The 9,227-nt window shown below is 31.8% G+C and overlaps 1 long non-coding RNA gene across 1 annotated transcript; it reads right to left on the reverse strand.

The window, feature by feature from the left end:
* Positions 1-8,321: 8,321 nt before the first annotated feature.
* On the reverse strand, positions 8,322-8,997 carry LOC132804551 (uncharacterized). Its single transcript, XR_009639762.1, has 2 exons — positions 8,534-8,997; positions 8,322-8,386 (listed from the first exon to the last, which is right to left on the reverse strand). It is a non-coding gene; the product is annotated as an uncharacterized LOC132804551 (long non-coding RNA).
* Between the last annotated feature and the right edge of the window lie 230 nt (positions 8,998-9,227).

Consider the following 9,227-nt stretch of genomic DNA (forward strand, 5'->3'; position numbering starts at 1 on the left):
ATTATTAAAAAACTACATATTTAATAAAATTCTTTATTAATTAAAATATATAAAATAATTATTATAATTAAAATATAATTATTTGTATATTTTTTATACTCATTTTAGAATGTAAAATATAAGAAATAATTATTAAAATATGTATCTCCTTTATAATTTTACATATAATTGTTAATATATCATCGATATCAAAATTTTAAACTTTAATTTACAAAAATATATTTTCTACATAGCTTTCAAGTTTTGTTTACGTTTAATTTTTATTTACTTTATAATATTTATACAAATATTAAATTTATTAATGTAAAAAAATAATAATAGATAAGTAAACTTATAATTTATGATACTAATTTTTTTAAAAAATATTATAAATAGACCTATCTAATATAATTTTGGATATTATTTGTAAAATGTGATTTTTTATTTTTATTTTTTAAATTATTGGAAGACAATTAAAATAGGGATGTCAATTTGCCCCGCCCCTCAAAACCGCAGTGCACCGCCCCTAACGGGGCAGTTTTTCTCCGAAAATTCGAGGATACGAGGCGGGCTCGGGGCAAATGCTTAAAAACCGAGTCGGGGACGGGCTGGGGATGGGGAATAATAACCCCGCCCCGAACCCGCCCCGACATATATATATATATTTATTTATTATTTTTTTATAAAATTTTATTTATGTAAAATCATTTTCTTCTTTTTTTTAATTTATTTTTCTAAATATGTATTTTATTATAATTGTAAATTTGTTCCTTTATGTATTTTATTACATTTTTATTGTATTGTAGTCATTTTCTTTATATTTTAATCATAAAATAATTTCTTTATATAAATTTTTTAAAAAAATATCAATTAAAAAAAAATGGGAAAAACCGTCCCGCCCCGCAAAATTCCCGATCCCGTCCCGCACCTAAAGAAACGGGGAAAATCGCGGGGATGGGATGTAAAATTCCCCGCGGGGACGGGGACGGGATTTTAAAAACCGGTCCCATCCTGCCCCGTTGACATCCCTAAATTAAAAGATAAAAAAATATCAATAATATTAGTTTGGTAAAAAAATTTATAAAAATTTTTGATAAAAAATTTAACAAAGTTGGGTGCTGTTTGGATTTGGTGCATGAAATCCTCACAATCCATTGCTTTTTTGTTATCTTCTTTATTCACATGCCATCAGGCTTATATGTTGAATTAAATAAATATTTGTGGACTTGGCATAATCAATTACTCACTTACAGGGCCTATTTATGCCATTAATGGGACTGGCTTATTTTATTATTTTGTAGTAGGGCCCTTGGTCACACACTCTCTATAAGACTCTAGTTGGCCCATTGGACTGGAGGACCAACTCTCTTTATAAGCCCAATGACTTATCCATATTTTTCCTAGTATAATTATATTATCAAATTATTATTATTTTATGTGTGTCAAAATTAATGGATAAATCTGACTTGCAGAGACTATTTAAAGGTCTAGGGCAAGCAAACAAACAGATGCCATACGGTATTTTGGTATTAGGGTTTTCAGAAATTTGAGAGTGGTTTGAGAGTAGTGTGTCCATAGGCACTACTTTACGTTGTTTTTATTTTGCAGGATTAAAGATCTAATTTATCAATGGCTGCGTTTGGAGGTTAGTAATTTATGATTTATGGAATTTATTAGGTATATTTAGATCCATAAAATTTCTAACATTATATACCTCCTTGTATGATTTAGTAACAACCTTACGAGCTAAATCTCCACCTGCAAATTAATTTATTTTTAATTAAGAGCCACTAAAATTAAAACCCAACCACATGGAGAAATTAACGTTAATTATATATTGTATTTTGAAATGACCAACATAATTAGTTGATTAAAATTAACCTGGAACGAGTTTGATGGTTTCAAAAGCAGCGTTTTTAGCGAGACAGGTGGTGAATTGGACGATCTTCCGCCGTGATTCGTGGTCCGGCCAATACTGCTCCAGGCCTTGAATGTTGGCGGGGTTGACCACTCTAAAAGCAGCGTTTCCGATGTTGGTTAGATCCGGCGCGTTTCGTTTAAGCGAATCGGCTGAGCTCCAAATTTAATCCCAAATCCCCATTTTTCTCTTCAACAATCGATCTGCTTCTTTAGATCTTCTACAACTAAACTACGAAAACAAAAGCAAATGGGAAAGTGGCAACTTATACTCTCTCAGCTGAATATTTTTTTCCCTTTAAACCCAAAACAATTTACTTTGGTTAAAAAAAAAAAAAATCACATCTAAGGATTGAAAATGAACCCAAAAGATGATTGGGCTCAGAGACGAGCCGAGTGCTAAAGACAAGTATATATAAAAATAAATAAATAAAATAAAATAAAATTATGATGTTCCATTTATTATCAATTTAACTTTCAAGGAAAAATGATAATTAAATTCAGCATGTGAAGTAAAATCCTCAAGGGGCGTTTGGTATGATTGGACATAGCAGGTCTAGATTGGACACATTGGACAGGAAAGAAGTACTTCCGAATAGAATACTAATTATTTCATAGATGATCGGATTAAAATGGATTATTTTATAATTATTTAAAATAATTATTTTTAAAAATAAAAAATTAAATTATACATTTATATTTAAAAAAATATTATATTTAACTAAAATTATAAATTTATATTAATTACATTTATATACAAATTTAATTTTTTTACACAAATTATATTAATAAATTGTTTTAAAAATAAATTATAAAATTATAAATCATAAATAACAATTAATTAAAAAAAAAAACTTAACATCATATATAACTAAAATTGTAAATATTATACATTTATATTTACAAACAAATTTTAATATTTTTTTACACCCACAAATTATATTAATATATTGTTTTAATAGTAATATATGTTAATATACTTTTCTATTTTTATTTTATTTTATTTTTTTTTTGTAACAGTCATCCAAATTACTTTAGTATCTCCCAACTGTGACTGATATAAACAAGAATGGCATCCAACTACATTTTGGGAAGGCTATTTACATTTTTATTTGGAAAAATGCTAGGTGCCATCGAGTATTCCTTCGTTTGCATGTAAATTAGCTCCCAAAATTTGCACTTCCACAACGGAATACCTTTACAAATTAGAGCTGCAAGAATTATTACAGTGGCTTACTCAAAAGGAAGGAAAAATAATAATAATAATAATAATAATAATACTTAATTAGTCAGTATAGGCAAATTTTCCCACTATCTTGAAGGAACATGGAGTTTCGTGCAAAATGCTTCAATCCTTCTGCTGAGAGCTTCTCATGGTCTGGTGCACTACAGGCACTAACTTTTTCTTCTTCACACTGTTCAGAATGGACTTGTGGAAAGCCAAGTCAGTGCAAACTAATTATCATTATGATATCAAAAATTAGTAAAGTTGATCAGTTAATTTCCAAAGATGTATAACTCCATATGCATTTCAACGGTTTGATAGAGCCTATCAAGAGTTTGTCTTGCGCAATCCAGTAGAAGCATGACTAATGTTGAAAACTTTGAAGAGATGAGAATCTGGGGCAACTTCTGCAGGGTACAAGTCCATCAACTCAGATACCTTATTCAATCGACTCGGGAGGAATAAATGAAAATCGCCTTCAACAAGAAACGCTTTCACGAACCTCTGGACAATACACACATCATAGCTATAATTCTTTCTTGGTGGAGATGGAGCAAGTAGATAGTCGAAGATAGTGTATTACAAGGAAACAGATTATAATGTTCAACTCCTATGAAACTTTGATGATATAAAATAAAAAAGAAAACTTAAATAACTTGATTTTTCTTATTAAAATGCAAAATCATAGAAGATTGACATATGTAATGAGTTTGAAGAATTAATAACTGATTAGGTATATTATACATTAAGCGCATAAATTATAGTGTTCCCTTCAACTAAAGGAAAAGTTGATGTAAGAGTACCCAACCATAATCAATTTTCAAAACAAAGATGGGTCAAATAAGTATACAACCAACTAAAAGAAACCATGTGAGAAATATATAATAGCAGTAAATCCGGAGATTAAATGGGTGGAAATAATTGACAACCACATGCGAAAGCCTGATGTGAAAAATTGTTACTTTCTTAACTCCTCAGACCATATTACATGACAATCCAAGCTGTTTTTGTATCACAAAGCAAGTAAAATTCAAATTTATCTGGTGATTGATATGAAGTATTTTCACGATGATTCGATAGCAAAGACTATTGACTAGTTAGTTAATTAGCCCTACAACATTTGGACACAATACACTGACACATGAATATCCGAGGACAAACATGACCAAGGAAGATGAAGCATATAGATGGTTAATTGACAAACCTCCTTTGTATTCCACGTTAACATTGACTGGAAGCGTAACAGCTAGTCCACCCGCATGAAATATTGTCCGCTTTGGCACTGAGGAATCCTCTTACAACCCAGTCCTCACGGGTTTAAAACGCGTCTAAAAAAAAAAGTATCCACAGTCCTTTATAAGGCATGCCCTCACGGGTTTAAAACGCATCTCAACGAAAAGGTATCCACAGCCCCTTATAAGGCATGCTTTGTTCCCCTTTTCAACTAATGTGGGACTTCACAATCCATCCCCCTTAGGGTCCAGCGTCCTCGGTGGCACACCCATCCGGCTCTGACTCTAATACCAACTGTAACAGCTCAATCGACCCACATGAGATATTATTCGCTTTGGCACTGAGAAATCATCTTACAACCTAGCCCTCACAGGTTTAAAATGCATCTTAAGAGAAAGTTATCCACAACCCCTTATAAGGCATGCTTTATTCCTCTTTCCAACCGATGTGAGACTTCACAGAAAGTTAGCTAAAATATTCAATAGCAAGCTGACCTGTATGAAGAAGAAGCTAAAAGGTAATCCAGAAAGTCCTTAAGAAAATAGATCATAACCCTTTATGGACATACAGACAAATAGGTGGACGACATTATTAACACAGAAATCAATTAAAAAAAGAAAACTATAATCACTAGCAATACATTTGCAAGTTTAGCCACTATTATATTTAAATTTGGTAGCAAATAACAAAAGCAATTCTAAGAGACCCACTTCACTCTATAAAGAAATCTAGCCATATCAGGTTGGAGTATTAATATCCTTAAGGACATCGATTCACGGACAGGTGAAACAAGAGTGTCAAGAATAAGCAATGTCTGGATTTGAGCCACAGTCTATATCCCACCAAAGAAAAAGAAAAAGAGACATTACATGGTCAAGCACAATGAAGAACAACCACACCTGAAATCTCAAAATAAAGCCCATTATCATCTAGTAATTCCACGTTTTAAATTCTCAAGTATATCAAAAAAATACATACAGATTTTAAAATCTTTTCCAAAGAACCATCATTTTGTTTACAATTTTTAACAAATTTTTTCTTCCAAAACAAACACATAAAAACACACACATACACAAAATTAGGAAAAAGAATACCTCATCATTTCCAGTAGGCTGCTTCCAAAACCAATTAACATTTAGAACTTACAGAACAAGAAAACTCTTAACATTTTTCATAATTAACACTTTAAATTCTAAAGCCAGTTAAAAGAAACAAATAAGAGAATGCAAACCCATTTACACCCTCCACGTATAAATGAAAAAAAGAAAGAAAGAGAAATTCAGAGAAAAATATAAAAAGAGACCTAGATATCGATGGACGGTGATGGGAGGTTGAGATTGTTAGGAAGAGAAGCCATGGCGCATATTGAAGCCAATAAGGTCACGTCCAATGTCAGCACTCTATGGATTTTGTACCCTACTATGTACATTTTCACTTCTCTCTCTCTCTCTCTCTCTCTCTCGGTCTCTCTAATGGAGTCGGAAAATTCTCCCACTCTTTTCTCCTAATTTTCCAAATTCCTAGTAAGCCTTCTTCCTTGCAAATGAAAGCCTTAATTTTGAAATAAAAAAATCACATGAAAAACGAAGAAGAAGAAGAAGAAGAAGAAAGATCGAAGAAGAAAAAGGAAAATCAAAGAAAAAGAAGAAGAAGGTAGATTGAGGAAGAAGAAGGAAAACAAACCGATCGAAGAAGAAGAGCAATACTCACCGGGGTTTTCAAATCGGAGAGCTATGGAGGATGACGGTTCGGTGAGAGACCACATTCCAGCGAGAGGAGTTGCTTTTAAGAGAAAGAGAAAGAGCTAGGACAGGTGTGACCCAATGGTTGAGATGGGTCAATTGAGTCCCCTTCGAGTGGGATAAGGTGAGCATCCGGGATAAGTTGTCCTGTTCATGATTTTGGCTTCCCAAACACCAGATTGTGACTATGGCCAGTCCTGATCTTGCCAGTCTGATGAATCAAACACCTCAAATGAACCCTAAAAAAGGAAAGATTTGAATATATTTAAATTTTTAAAAGAAGATCAAATTGTATAATATATGAAATGGAAAGAAAAAAAAATTAAGTAGGATCTAGATTTTCTTTTCAGTTGCATGTAACATCATTAACTAGCATAAAAAAAAAAAAAATTAAGGTACTTTTTGCATAGTTTGTAAGATTTTGCCCCCTATTTCTAAATTGTCTCTTCCCAGTACAATGAATTTGTGTTTACGTTGTGTTCTCGTACTTCTAGGAATTTATGAAATTTCACAAAGAATACTATTTGACATACCTCTTACTCTATATGTCCTTAACCTAGGATAAGATTGTAATTTCACTCATATTAATAACCATATTATACTTCTAGCAAATCAAAAAAAGGTATGTACGTGGTAAAACAAATCATTCTATAAATTAAATAACATAACAAAAGGTCAGCTAAGACAAACAGCACACAAAAAATAAAAATTAAACAAACAAACAAAAACAAAAAAATAAAAAATAAAAAAATGTTCTCCCATTGCATTCACAGTGCACAAATTTAGCATTCTAATTAATCGATAGGGCATAGAATCGTATGTTAAAATATAAGACAAAAAGCTAAGTGAGAGGAACATGACCAACTTGGCTTCTTCAATAGAATCTGGGAGATCACAATATGTAGTTTATTTGATCAATTTGCGGCAACACCATGTAAAAATCTTCGATGGCAAACTCAAGCTTGCGAAGACTTTTTAGAAAAGCAAGCATTTCATTGTTGCTCCCTTTATCTGTTTGACAATCCCCACATTACGAAGAATGCTAAAATCGTTTGGCGTAATTGCGATACTGTCCAAAAAAACTGCAAGACGTGTGAATAAAGTAAAACATATCGCTTGATATATATGTTCAAAAGCTATCCAATTTTTTAACAAAGGTCTAGTGCCATCATCAAGGTAAATAGCAGGGCTCTTCAAAACTTTCTTTTGAAACTCCATATCAAGAAGGTGAAGGTGCTTATAAGATGATTTGCATTCCAATTCAATGCCTACAAAAATAAGCTTTGCGGCACCACTAGTCCAACCCTTCCGAGGAAGTCTATCATCATATTTTCATTTCTTTTCCTTTAAAACTTTTGAGGGATTTTCTTAGCTTAGAAGAAAGCTAGAATGGAACAAATCTAGTAGATGTTGATACTCATCTTTTACTGTTGAGCTTTTTGATCCCCATTTTGTCCCAACCAAGTCTCAAGCCTTCAAAGAACCTAAGTGCAAGCTTGTTCAGTGAAGTTGGACTGCTAGTTGAGGGAGCTGTTATCAAATACATTTTTCGCAATACAAACATCACTAGTTGGATCTCCATTATTATTAGATCGCGTCCTATATTTGGTCCCATCCAATGTGTTTTGAACATTGGTTTTTTCTACTTCTACTCCTAGCAAGACAGTGAGTTACCATGGTCCTCCAAGCTTTAGGATGACATGATAATTTTAATATCAAATTTTCTTTTATTAGTCTTTAAATCACATTAAAAGCTAGTATTTCAAATTCAAAAAGTAATTAAATATTGGCTCAGTGACATACTAAAATTTTATTTAAAAAAAAAAAAAATAAATCCGTTGAAATATAATAATTAATTAATATAATTTTAAATTTTAGCTTTTGATACTATTCATTGATTGAAAAAGAAAATCCAAATATTAGTCATCATATTAACGATTTGATTTGAATATGATTATATATATATATATATATATATTCATAGCAGTATATATTTAAAATCTTCAATATTAAGTGTTATTCCTAAATGCTTAATGTACACCAACTATATATGCAATGTCAGGAAAAAGAATTTAAACTTATAATATATTTGTTAGGTTCTTATGACATCTGCCGGGTCGTCATGCCCAACTGAAGCAAAGTTGGGGTGCCGTTTGGATTTGGCACTTTAAATCCTCACAATCCAATTCTTTTTTTTATTTTTATTTTTATTTTTATTTTCTTTGTTGACCATCACACCTGTACACCTCCTCGTATGATTTAGTAACAACCTTACGAACTGAATCTCCACCTGCAAAATTAATTTATTATTAATTAAAAATCAATTAATATTAAAAGCCCAACGACATGGAGAAATAATTAGCGTATAGAATTTCAATTTTTAAACAACATTCTATATAATTGTAATGTAAAATGAGTAGTAGTAATTAAAATAAACCTGGAACGAATTTGATGGTTTCGATAGCGGCGTTTTTCGCGAGACAGGTGGTGAATTGGGCGATCTTCTGTCGCCCTTCGTCGTCCGGCAAATTCTGCTTCAGGGCTTGAAGGTTGGCGTCGTTGCCGATTTTGGTTAGATCCGGTGCGTTTCGTTTGAGCGAATCGGTCCAGCTGCAAATGTAATCCCATATCCCCATCTTTCTCTCCACCAATCAATCTGCTTCTTTAGCTCTTCTACGACGACTAAACTACGAAAACAAAAGCAAATGGGAAAGTAGCAAGCAACTTTTACTCAACCCTTGCTCTTTTTAACCCAAAACAATTTGCTTTGGTCAAATTTTGTAGAATAGAAAATGGAAAAAAAAAAAAAAATCGATTTTTTTTTTTTTTCATTTGCATATAATATTGCTAACCAGCCTAAAACAAATAAAGTATTTTTGCGCAGTTTGCAAAATTTCCACCTGTTTCTAAATGCTTTCTTTCCATGCCTATTCTTTATTCGTAATATAGTATATATATCAAAGATTAAATGGGCCAATGTGTAGGGACTCATTATTTTTCCGTCCACCAAAAAAAAAAAAAAAAAATTACTTTCTATTTATAAGCTTGATCTTGTGGGAAAAAATCAGGTTAAAAAAAAAAATTTGGTCTGTTTCAATAAATTCTTATCAATTGTACAAGAAATCCTGATT

This window comes from Ziziphus jujuba, chromosome 1, assembly GCF_031755915.1.
Source record: "Ziziphus jujuba cultivar Dongzao chromosome 1, ASM3175591v1".
In the NCBI taxonomy this organism is placed as follows: domain Eukaryota; kingdom Viridiplantae; phylum Streptophyta; class Magnoliopsida; order Rosales; family Rhamnaceae; genus Ziziphus; species Ziziphus jujuba.